Raw genomic sequence first — 12,905 nt, 5'->3', positions numbered from 1 at the left:
GAAATAATTAAGTTTTTAATAAAAATTTTCAAATTTTTTGGAAGACTCAGTCCCAACAATGCAAGGATTGTAAAACATTTGAAACTATTAAAATTTAATTGTCAGTTTGTAGATATCTTTAAGATTGTTTTGCCTTGATGATGATCTTAAAATAAATCGAATGCTTGGTAATAACAATTGAATTTTTTTTAAATTTAGAGACACCCTCCTCCTCGATACTCGTACAATATATGGCACATCAGAAGGTCTATAAAAAAAACCTCATCAAAAGAACTAACGTAAATTATTTTGAATTTTTGAAACACACGCCTAATCTCACAGCTCAATTGTTTCCAAAAGTGACACAAGCCTCTAATTAAAAAAAACGTTTATAGATAAAATCAATAGACTGCTAAGTCTAAATCTTTTTGTATTAAAAAATCAGGGATAAGCCGAATCATGGTCTGGATGAAAAATTAATTCAATTGTTACTGCCATGATTTCGACCTATTTTAAAGTCATCATCAGGGCAAAACTATCTTAAAATGTCTACAAATTGAAATCATTAAATTTTTAATAAAAACTTTGATATTTCTTGGAAGACTCAGACCCAACAATGCCAAGGACTGTAAAACATTTGAAACTATAGGTATAAACACTAGGTCGTAGGTTCGAATCCCGCTCGTGACATTGACTTTTTTATCTCAACTAAAAACCTTAATTAATTGAAAGATATTAATTGGTCAAGCGGACCACGAAAACTAGTGAATTGAATTTGAAACTACTAACATTTAATTGTGAGTTTGTAGATATCTTTAAGATTGTTTTGCCTTGAAGATTATCTTAAAATAAATCGAAAGCTTGGTAATAACAATTGATTTTTTTTTTAATCTAGACTATATAGAGAGCTATTCCTTTTCTTTTCTTTTTTTTTTAATTGGCTTTCGTTTGTTCTTAGGTTGTTATTACTCCAACGAGCCCTTTATGAGGGGACATAAGGGAAAAACAATTGTCGAAGAAGTTCACTATTTGTCAGAATCTATCATCGGAGATGCAGATTATTGGATAGTAAAAAAGCAACAGTAACTCTTTACACAGAACCTAAAATAATTCCTGGAATACAAGATGGCTTAACGTTGGTTGTCGCGGACGAAGGGTTGAATCACTTTACGATAATTTTTCATAGTGTAACCAATTAAAAAGCCATGGGCTCCCAGGATTCGAACACAAAACCCCTAGTTTGGCAAATACGAATCTAATCTAAACATTCGGCCACCTCAGTCATCTCAATCTGGGTTAAGAAAAAAAAAAACAGTTCCAGAATGAATCTACATTCATCCCACCTTCATCATTTCTACTAATTTACTCAGTTCCTTCGTCATCCAAGAATCATCATCAGGACTTATTTAAGTATCAGAAATTCATGCAAGATTGGTGGAATTTAATTTTTGACCTTTTTTTAAATTTAATCCATCAACTTTTTAAGTTCAAATTTTCGTTCATCAATGCCAATTTGATCTGAACGTTTTCGGCTTCCTACCATCATCAGTGAGGATTTGAAATTAAACTGTTGTCAATATCAATTCGTTGTCATTGCTCATTGATCCAGCTCGATGATTAACGATATATAAGACAAAAATGAGCAGAAAAAGGATTTTTGACCTTTTTCTTTCTAATCCATCAACTTATTAAAGTTCAAATTTTCGTTCATCAATGCCATCTTGATCTGAACGTTTTCGGCTTCCTGCTATCATCAGTGAGGATTTGAATTTAAACTGTTGACAATATCAATTTGTATCATGGGTCATCCAACTCGATGATTAACGAGATATTAGACAAAAACGAACAGAAAAAGAACAACGACCAGAATTGTGCTATGTATGTTGTAAAAAAATGCATTACTACAAGAATAAGAATCGGTCGGACAAATAAAAGCAACTTAGCATGAGAAAACAAAACTTTCAAAATTGGAGAACAACAGAATATCCTAGAACCTGAGAAACGACCTTATTTTGTACCTGAACCTACCAGCTTTTTACGTTCTTAAAAAACTTGTAAAATTAGTATCTATCCGTTTCGTGGTTCGATGAACAAATAACTTCTTTCAAATAATTAATCTTTATGTAAGGTATTTGTTGAAATGAAAAAGTTAGTGTCACGAGCGGGATTCGAAACCCACGACCGCGGCGTGAGAGCCTCTCATGCTAACCACTCGGCTACCGGTAATTGGTAAAGAGAACCACGAAATTAGTGAATTTAGTTATTAAAGCTTTTGGTTTTTATAAATGGTATCTTTTTCAAAACAAAAGACGTTGATCGATTTTGTTTAGATTTATAACGGAATAGTAGAAAAAGGAAAAACGTTATTTCCTAGCCTTGTCTATTGTGAGACGTAAAAAAAATCCAGATAGAAAAGGCAATTGTTTCTTTTTCCAGTAGGTCCAAGATTACTGTGCATTAAAAGGCGATTCGACTCGTAATTTTTCAAGGCCTGATCAGCAAGAAAAAACAAGAAAAGCCTTTTGTCGCCGGCTCCAACAAAAACCACACTTCGTGCGATTTTACGGCCTCGAGTTTAAAAAGACGCGCGTTTCTTGTCCGAGGGGGGGTGAACTTTTCGACGATTCGGTGAGTCCGTTACAAAATGGTCTTTAAAAAAAGATATCAATAACCATGGGAAATTCTAATGATAACCATCCGTCCATTTCGTCGTGTTTTGGCTAAGCCGAGGGGTGAAAACGGATATGCCGCCCATGTAAATTCGAAGAAGTTAGTACAGCTTACATAGCTGGAGTTTGAGGACGCCAGGTATGATCTCCGGTAGGTACCTAGTTTGTAAACAGTAACCGGGCCTCTCAGTCCCATGATGGAATAAACTAACACTTTTTTTCTGGGTCTATTTTTGTTTTCTAAATTTTCAATGTGAATATTGATGGATCTCTTGATCTATGTAGGGTTCCAATCTTCGTAGGGGTCATTAGACGTCCAATGACCTCTACAAAAATTGGAACGCTGAGTAGATTATCTGCAGGTCGAACAACAAACATCGAATCTCTTGATTTTTGCAGAGACAATGGACTTCAAAAGAACCAGCAAGACTTTTACGATGGTCTAAATTTTTCCGAACGAATTTTAAAATTGTTGAATAACTTTACAGGTATTGGTTGAGATAAAAAAGTCAATGGCACGAGCGGAGACACTAACTTCCCATCTCAACCTCACCTCTTGAATTTTGAAAAATGGCAAAAAGGAGGGAAAATTCGAGAGGTGAGGTTGAGATGGGACGTTAGTGTCCGAGTGGATCGAAGTCACGATAGCTCAAGTGGTTAGAGCAGCGGCGTATTTAGCCGAAAGTCGTGGGTTCGAATCCCGCTCCTGATACTGACTTTATTATCTCAACTTATGATTTTTCTTTCTCGGTGGGATAATAGGACATCTCTCTCTCTCTCTCTCTCTCTCTCTCTCTCTCTCTCTCAAAAAAAAAAAAAAAAAAAAAAAATCGTGGTCCGATTGACCAAATAACATCTTTCAATTAATTAAACTTTATGTAAGGTATTGGTTGAGATAATAAACTTACGATTTTTCTTTCTTGAAGGTGGGATAATAGGTCATCTCAAAAAAAACAACAACAACCAGTTTTTCTTTCAATCCACTACGTTTCGGATTTATTTTAATCCTTCCTCAGGTGAGTTAACGCAAAAAAAATTAAAACGTTTGTTCGGAGTCTGAAAGACTTAAATATGTACCACACTGGCTCTTTTTTAAAATAAACTGTTACAAAATATTAATGACTGACGACCACTGTTTTACCCACTGCGTTGGACTCACCTGTCAAAGAACAAACTTGTACGTTAGTTCATTGTCCAGGTTTATTGTTAATTTTTGCCTAAAGCCTAGTGAATTTAGTTTCAAGAAGTTAAATTTTTTTATCTTCAATTGAATTTTCGTTATTTGATGATGATTTCATGATGAAAATCCATGGTGACTATGGCGAATGTCAAGTCAAGGTGAAGTCGACTGACATTCATCGCACAATGAATGTTCAAAAGCATAAAGCATAAAACAAAAAATACACTGAAAAGCCTAAGAAAACTACATGGAAGAGATACGAAAAAAATAATTTAGGCTTCAAATTTGGTATTTAAATAGGCTGTCAAAGAACAAACTTGTACGTTAGTTCATTGTCCAGGTTTAATGTTATTTTTGCCTAAAACATAGTAAATTTAGATTCAAGAAGTTAAAATTTTTTATCTTCAATTGAATTTTCGTTATTTGATGATGATTTCATGATGAAAATCCATGGTGACTATGGCGAATGTCAAGTCAAGTGATGTCGACGGACATTCATTGCCCAAGGAATGTTTACAAGCATAAAGCATAAAACAAAAAATATACGGAAAAGCCTAAAAAAACTACATGAAAGAGGTACGAAAAAAATAATTTAGGTTTCAAATTTGGTATTTAAATAGGCTGTCAAAGAAAAAACTTTTATGTTAATTTTTGCATAAAACCTAAAATTTAGATACCAGAAGTTAAAAAGTTATATCTTCAATTGAATTTTCGTTATTTAATGATAATTGCACGATGAAAATCCATGGTGAATATGTCGAAAGTCAAGTCAAGTTAAGTCGACTGACATTCATTGCTCAAGGGATGTTTAAAAGCATAAAGCATAAAACAAAAAATACACTGAAAAGCCGACATGTAATAGATAAAGACTTATAAATAAAATTTTAATTTAAAAGACTCCTACCGGGATTTGTGATCTCAAGAATGAACAGAAATGCCAAAAACATTATTTTTATATTATTTGTTTTCATGCCTGTCCAGGGAAATTGAGAGTCTGAGAAATGAACTATTTTAAATATTTACGTTTTCTCGGATAAAAAGTTCATTATGTGAACTGTCTGAAAGAATTATTGTCTGTAAAGGTATGTTTTGTTTGACGATCGTCATCGTTACCTTTTTGTTTTAGAAGAGTGGCTGTGCTTTACTTTTGGATGGAACGTAGACTGGTGGTGGACTGAGCGATAGCCCTAAAATAATGGTCCGTTAATCACTGCGGAACATTGGACTCTCGGCTCCCACCACAACGACACCTTCGGAAATCGGGTGGTTCCAGCCAGGCACCCTTCCACCGGTGGTCGGGGGTACATCCCTCCAAAGGCGACCTCGGGTTTTTTTCTTCAAATTTTGACGGATAATTGCGAGTGATTTATGTCCTTGACACACTATCCTATTTTTTTTCATTCGGTATCGCTAAACAATTTAGTTCTGTCTGGAGGATTCGCTTCAAATTATCGAGCAGATCTGCTGACTAAATCAAAATTTTTTATTAAAAAAAAGAAAATATTCGAAATCATTAAGTCGAACTTTACATTTTTCATCTTAAACCACAAGACAAGGTGAAAATCAAGACTACACAAACTTTAATTTTTGCAGAATCAATGGAAAATACAGGATAAAGTAAGGGTGTGCCTCCAAATAAATTAAAATTAAAATAATCAGGAAAATGGCATAAAACTAGTAAAAGTTCGAAGAAAGGACGTTGAAATTGGTAAAGGAAAAAATATATTTCATACAAACCATCTCATTTAAGACCAGTACAACCAAAACAGTCAATACATGAATAAGCGAAAGTTGAAAAAAAGTGCTGATCGTTAAAGAACATTTAAAGAACAAAAGTGAAATGAAAATTGTAAATATGTGAGATCAAAGATCTGGTCACTCTCCAGAAAGAATGCCCAACAGCTAATACCAGATATAGGGTGATGATGAAACGAATCTAGGAATTGGGGTGTTTCTACCCCAAGAAACTCTCTGGCTTATAGAACACGATCTTCGGCTAGATACGCCGCTGTTCTACCACTTGAGCTATCGTGATCCCCTCGGACACTAACTTCCCATATCAACCCCACCTTTTGAATTTTGAAAAATGGCAAAAAGAAGGAAAAATTCAAAATGTGGGATTGAGATAGGAAGTTAGTGTCCGAGTGGTCGAGGTCACGATAGCTCAAGTGGTAGAGCAGCGGCGTATCTAGCCGAAGGTCGTGGGTTCGAAACCCGCTCGTGACACTGACTTTTTTATCTCAACTAAAAACCTCAATTTATTGAAACATATTAATTTCACTATTGGTTAAGTTAAAACCAAACATGTTCCTTAACGCAGGATATTCTAATTTGCTATGATTTAAAAAGATAAATAAACAGAATATTGCTTTTTTGCATATTAACATATACATAAACATTCTATAAGCTAAGTAGGTCAGAAAATGGTCAAAACTTGGAATTGACCTCATCGTCGTCATTCTCAGTGTAAATTAATTTTTTGACTGATAATTTCGCCGACTTTTCTCCCTGAATTCACGGTTAAATGAATATCGTTTTAAAGAAATTGTCAAGTGCATCTTACAACTATATGAAACATTAAAATAGGACTATTAATTCCATTAAAAAAGCGAGGTTAATTTCCGACAAATAATTTTCCTGTTTTGTGTATTTCATTTTAGAAATATTTTATATATTTTTGTTATATATGTTTCTCTTCTTTCAAACGGTCTGTTTGACGTTAAAATCCTTTAAGAAATCCTTTAAATTAAAGTCGTTTCAATCAGATATTATGATAGTCTTCTTAAAAATCTGAAAATTTTTAGGGGTCAAAAAATTGATAAATTTAAATTAAGGATTCTCTAAAAGTGCTAGAACGAAATCTCATATTAGTTTCACTAAAAAAAATTATAACATCCTTGTTTACATGAAAATTTTTTTGTTTTTAGAATTTATTTGTTATTGATAAACTTTGATAAGGTTTACTATAAAAAAATATCTGGTCCAAAGCCATGACCCACCAATTTGGTCGTCCCCTAGTAGTATACCTATCTAAAGTTACCAAGATACCTATTCATCATTTGTCAATCCGATCAATCTGGCACCTTTAGAGTTTATCCACTTCTTCTTTTGCCTTTTTTTATTTCATTCTTTGACGAAAGTTTCTGTGTTTGTTTTTGTTATCCAAGAATAGATTCATGGCTTATATGCGGTATTGCAGATCCTCTGATCAGTCTGATTTTTCGCTACCTTCAATTCCATCTTTAGTCGCCTTAGGTTTAAAGATGATTGCTCTCCTACATCAATTTACGAGATTCAAAGAAATAATCTGGGCTGTACAAACCGTTCATTAAAGATATAAAGAATTGAAACAAAATCCGGAATTCCTGGTCTTACAAGCAGTAAGGTCGAAATTCTTTTGGGAGCAGGTATATTTTTCGATCTTTTGCGAAACGGACAAATTAAACGCAGACAAAACCAATAATGCAACTGTCGTGTCAGATAACCAAGCAGCCAACAAAACACTAAGCTCAAATATCATTAGCTCAAAGTTGGGTGTTTCTTCTGGGTCCCAGTGTATGGGGGCAGTGAGGAGGACAGTGAGCCCTTTTGTCCCCCCTTTAGGGATGCACACTATCAATGATTACCCTGGACAAAAAGTTAAAATGAAAAAAGGAAACAGTGGAATTCACACATCGGACGCAAATAATCCAAGAACCTTTTAGCAAATGGTCGAAGGAAAAAACGACATCCAAGAAAGGAAGCAGGAAAAACTTCAAATTTTTCAAAATTCTAAACATTTTAAGAATAGCAGAGTGTATGGTCATCTGAAGAAGATTGGTATAACAAAACACAAATTCTGCGAAGGAGCATAGAAAACTTCGACACACCTACTAACAAACTGTGGCACCACAATTGCCAGGAGGAAGTGGATTGGGATGTACATCAAAACCGTAGAAAAAATTCAAAAACTGAAGTTTCTTCATGAACTTGAACTCAACTATAGGTACAAAACGGAAGATACAATAGCTCTTAGGCCTCTTTCTGACGAGGGGGTTTGGCTGATTCAACTAAGTTGCCCGATTGACTCTCAACTAGGTAGTTGTAGGTGTAGGCTGAGCTTGATTAGAGGCTTCTACCGTAGGCGATCTCCTCTAGAGGGTGGTTAGCAATTCCTCTTTAAACAAAACCGCGGCCGGAGCGGATCCGGTAGTTTATACGCAAGGGGAGCCCCACTACTCTGGGAGGTAGAGTGGCCTTCTCTACCTAGGAAGTACGCGGGAGTCCAGGCTGATGTATTTCGGCTTAGGTAGCCCTTTGCGCGCGGCATACGGTTCGATGCTTAATGCGGACCCGACCACTCGGAATGGGCAAGCGGAGAGAGAGGTTGTCTTGGTCTTTCGGGGCTGAGCTGCCTCTACACCAATGCTGCGGCCGTAACACACTTCTGTGTTCTGAGGTGCGTCAGCTCTCATCTTTAGAATCAAAAAGTCCAAATATGCTAGGTGCGGACGTTAAAGTTCCTCAATGTCCTTTTAAGGACGACCGAGTATACGGGAAAGCATGTTCTGGACAACCTAGGGTAACAGAACCACAGAGAGACCTTTTTTTGACTTTGAGAATTTTGAAAAACCGGCACCTTACGTTCAAGCGATTCATCAGCTCCAGGAAGTTCGAGGTGTCCAAATTTCTGAACGCACTGCTCGAAGAAGGTTAAATCAGTATGGGCTCTTCACCCCGTAGGAGGACCAGAATTGACCAGAACACACGGAGTTACACGGCTCGCATTTGCTCGAGACACAGCCATTGGTCTTTCGTCAATTGGTTGTACTTACATTTCTAACGCACGATCATGCTCGTCCACATGTCGCTCGCATAGTACAAACCTTCAACAGCATAACATCATGGTCTTAGCCTGGCAGGCCAGTTCTCCCGAATAGAACCCCCTTTGAACATTTATGTGATGACCTCAAAAAACGGAAAAGAGTACGTCCATCACTTCGTCATACACTCCACGATCTTGAAAGTTCTCTTCGTGAAGAATGGGCTAACCTCCAGCAAAGAGACATTTCCAGGCTGGTAGAAAGTATGCCGAGGCGTCTTCGAGATTTTTTATTTTTCATTTTACTTAGAAATTTACATTTTTTTTAAAAACTTTTTTAGACAAAGACTCAATTACTAAAAGTTAAAAAACGTGAACCTTTGTTTAATATATAAAAATATATACAAATCAAGTTATATTACAAGTGGGCGGAATTTTTTTGCCTGTCAGTGTATTTGCAGATTGTTACATGTTACTAAATTGAAGTTGTAATGTACTGCAAATTAGAAAAAAAACCTTTTACTGCTCCTACTACTATCTAGAGTGCTGTTATTGGTTGATTTCCCTTAGCTGCCCGATGTAATGCTAATTTTTGCTTTCTTCCATCATATTTTTTGACGTAAAGCAAACATTTTGCTGATGGTTACAGAGAATATTTTATTACGAACGTGACTGATGACTAGTTCAAAATCAAAAAGAGACGGATTGCTCGCCTTAAAAAAGGGCCAGATTGATTTATTTCAGGGCAAGGCATTGGATAACTACTCGAATATCACTGACGTTAGGCTATATCACGCGTACGCCTCGGGTAAAAAAAAAATAGATAAACAAAATACTATCTAATTACACTAAGGATTATGCAAAAGAATCATTTATAAAAAAACATTCATAATAACATTTCCTCGATTAATTTCCTTGTTTATTGGATCCACTCGGACACCAACTCCCCATCTCAACCTACAGCCATTCGGAAAAATATGGCAAAATGGAGGGAAAATTCGAATGGTTGTAGATTGACAGTTGCGAGTGGATCGAAGTCATGATAGCTCAAATGGTTAGAGCAGCGGCGTATTGAGCCGAAGGTCGTGGGTTCGAATCCCGTTCGTGACACTTGCTTTTTCATCTCGGCCAAAACCTTACATGAAAAGATTACTTAATTGAAACAAGTAATTTGGACAATAGACCACTAAATGATGAATTTTTACATTTTGTTGGAGAAAAATTATACAATGTACGTCAGGCATAGTTCAACTTCCAAATTTCAAATACGACGGTATACCTCCTGACAAATCATTTTAAAGGAGTTTTTACACTGAAAACAATGGTCAAATAGGATTTTAAATCGGTCAAAAACTGACAAAGTTATGGCAAAAAAACCGGCATTTCGACAAGGAGCTGAATATTTAAGAATACATTTCTCTTGAACCATTGACGCTGAAAAAAGTCTAGTTTCAAATTTTTAACTTTTTTTGGAGAGAAATTATACAGGGTACCTCAGGCCCAGTTCAACTTCAAAATTTCAATTACGACCCTATACTTCCATATATTTACGATACCTACATTTACATGATTTTAAAGGAGTTTGTACCCTGAAAACAATGGTCAAATAGGATTTTGAATCGGTCAAAAATTGACAGTTTTGGCAAAGAAAAAAAAACCGGCAGGGTAATTTCGACGAGGAGCTGAATATTTTACTGTATATTTCTCTTGAAGTAATGACGCTATAAAAAAAGTCTAGTTTCAAATTTTTAACTTTTTTTGAGAAAAATTATACAGGGTACCCAGGCCCAGTTCAACTTCAAAATTTCAAATAGGACCCAATACCTATCTTCCTGATACTTATGATCCCTATACTTACATCATTTTAAAGGAGTTTGTACGCTGAAAAAAATGATAAAGTCATGGCAAAAAAACCCGGTCAGGGTAATTTCGACGAGGAGCTGAATGTTTTACTGTATATTTCTCTTGAAGTAATGACGCTATAAAAAATGTCTTGTTTCAAATTTTTAACTTTTTTTGGAGAAAAATTATACAGGGTTCAAATAGGACCCTATATTTCCTGATACTAACGATGCCTATACTTACAAAATTTTAAAGGAGTTTTTATGCTGAAACTACGGTGCAGTCGGATTTTAATTTGTTCCAAAAATGACAAAGTTTTGGCAAAAAGAAACCGGCAAGTGAATTTCGACGAGAAGCTGAATATTTTATTGCATGTTCGCGAAAATCCGAACGAATTTCCCTCTCCGAAATGTTGGAAGGGTTTTAGGTATTTCAAAAAATAAAATTAGAAATGCACTCCGGGACTTATAATTTTAAGCCGTATCGCTCTCATCAAAAATATCTGTCGATCTTATATTATTAAAAATTAGTCCGTAGTGATGATTTAATTGAGCTTGTCTTCATCTCGACTTTATAAAATTAATCAGTTATTTTGGGAAATCTCTTAATTTTTAGTATCGTATCTGTCTTCTTGGTTCAGACGCACAGCATTTCGCTATGTTCACTTCATTATGGCAAAACATAACTTCACACACACATATACAGATACGGGAGTCGACATACTTACCAACAGCATAGACAACAAACTGACAGATCTAAACTCGTTACAAAGAAAATAAAATTCTCAGCGGAAATAGGGGAAAAAACAGTGTCAACTTCCTGGGCTTAACAGACACAAAAACGGACGACAAACTACAATTTGACGATACAAAAAACCCGTCAGCAGCTGGACATCATACAAGTCCAACCAACCAATCCACAGATATAAAATGGCAGCATTAAAGACTAACAACAATCCCACTAAACAAGGGCAAATATAACAAAGAATTAAAAATAATATCACACGGCTATAACACAATCAAAATAATAAACAAAATACGCACGCAAAAACAAAACCATCACAAAAACAGATACTAAACGAGCCACAGTCACACACAATGGGAAAGAAACTGACAAACTAGCCAACTTATTCAACAGCACTGAAAACCATAAACACAATAGGAAAATCGACAAGGGCCAAATAGAAAACAACACTAACATGCGAATTCGGTCTGTTCGGAGAGACAGCGCGAAAAATAAAAGACAGGTGCAAAGAAAATATCAACTCGTTCAGGGACAAGGACGCACCTACGCGGCATATCTAACGAAAAACAACTAGAAACCATCTAAAATACAAACAAGTATGAAAGAACTACACAACGTACAACAAGGACGAAAAATGGACATACTTGAAAACTTACAAATATACATTGTGTCTTTTTTGATGGCCCGGCTGAATTTCTCTAGAACAAATGACGTTATAAAAAAAAGTCTAGTTTAAAATTTTTAACTTTTTTTGGGGAAAATTTGTACAAGGTGCCTCAGGGTATTTCAAAATTTCAAGAACACCCTATACTTCCTGATACTTACGATCCCTATACTTACATCATTGTAAAAGAGTTTTTACGCTCAAAACAATGGTGCAATCGGATTTTAAATTTGACAAAAAATGATAGTCATGGCAAAAAAAAAACAAAAAAACTGGCAGGGTAATTTTGACGGGGAGCTGAATGTTTTACTGTATATTGCTCTTGAAGTAATGACGCTATAAAGAATGTCTTGTTTCAAATTTTTAACTTTTTTTGGAGAAAAGTTATACAGGGTTCAAATCGGACCCTATACTTCCTGATACTAACGATCCCTATACTTAAATAATTTTATAGGATTTTTTACGCTAAAAGAATGGTGCAATCGGATTTTAAATTTGACAAAAAAATGATAAAGTTATGGCAAAAAGTAAACGGCAGGGTAATTTCAACAAGGAGCTGAATATTTTACTGAATTTTCGTGAAAATCCGAATTCCTCTCTCCGAAATTGTGGAAGGGTTTTAGGTTTTCCCAAAAATAAAATTACAGATTTACTCCGGAGTTTTAAGCAGTATCGCTCTTATCTTTTCCAGGGCATAATTGTCAATTTGGGAGACTGAAGAAAAATGAATTCAAGTTCACTTTCTAATGGTATACTAAACCGTTGGAATTTTCAAACGAGGGCAGAGGAAAATCCGAGAATTTTGTATTCTGATCATTATCAGGTGGTTCGCAGTATCAACATTTGGTGTGGACTTTTCGGAAACAAATTATTTGGGCCTTATTACTGCGAAAATAAATTAAATTGTGCTCAGTTCATCAATGTTTTGAGTGAGGTTTTACTAATACTCTTAGATGATGTTCCTCTGCGACAACGCATGATTCTCCAGCTTGATGGATGCCCCGCACACCTGGATGGATGGCCCGA

This window comes from Cimex lectularius, unplaced genomic scaffold, assembly GCF_000648675.2.
Source record: "Cimex lectularius strain Harlan isolate CLEC.00 unplaced genomic scaffold, Clec_2.1 scaffold126, whole genome shotgun sequence".
Classification (NCBI taxonomy): domain Eukaryota; kingdom Metazoa; phylum Arthropoda; class Insecta; order Hemiptera; family Cimicidae; genus Cimex; species Cimex lectularius.
Note: the sequence above shows the minus strand (reverse complement) of the source record.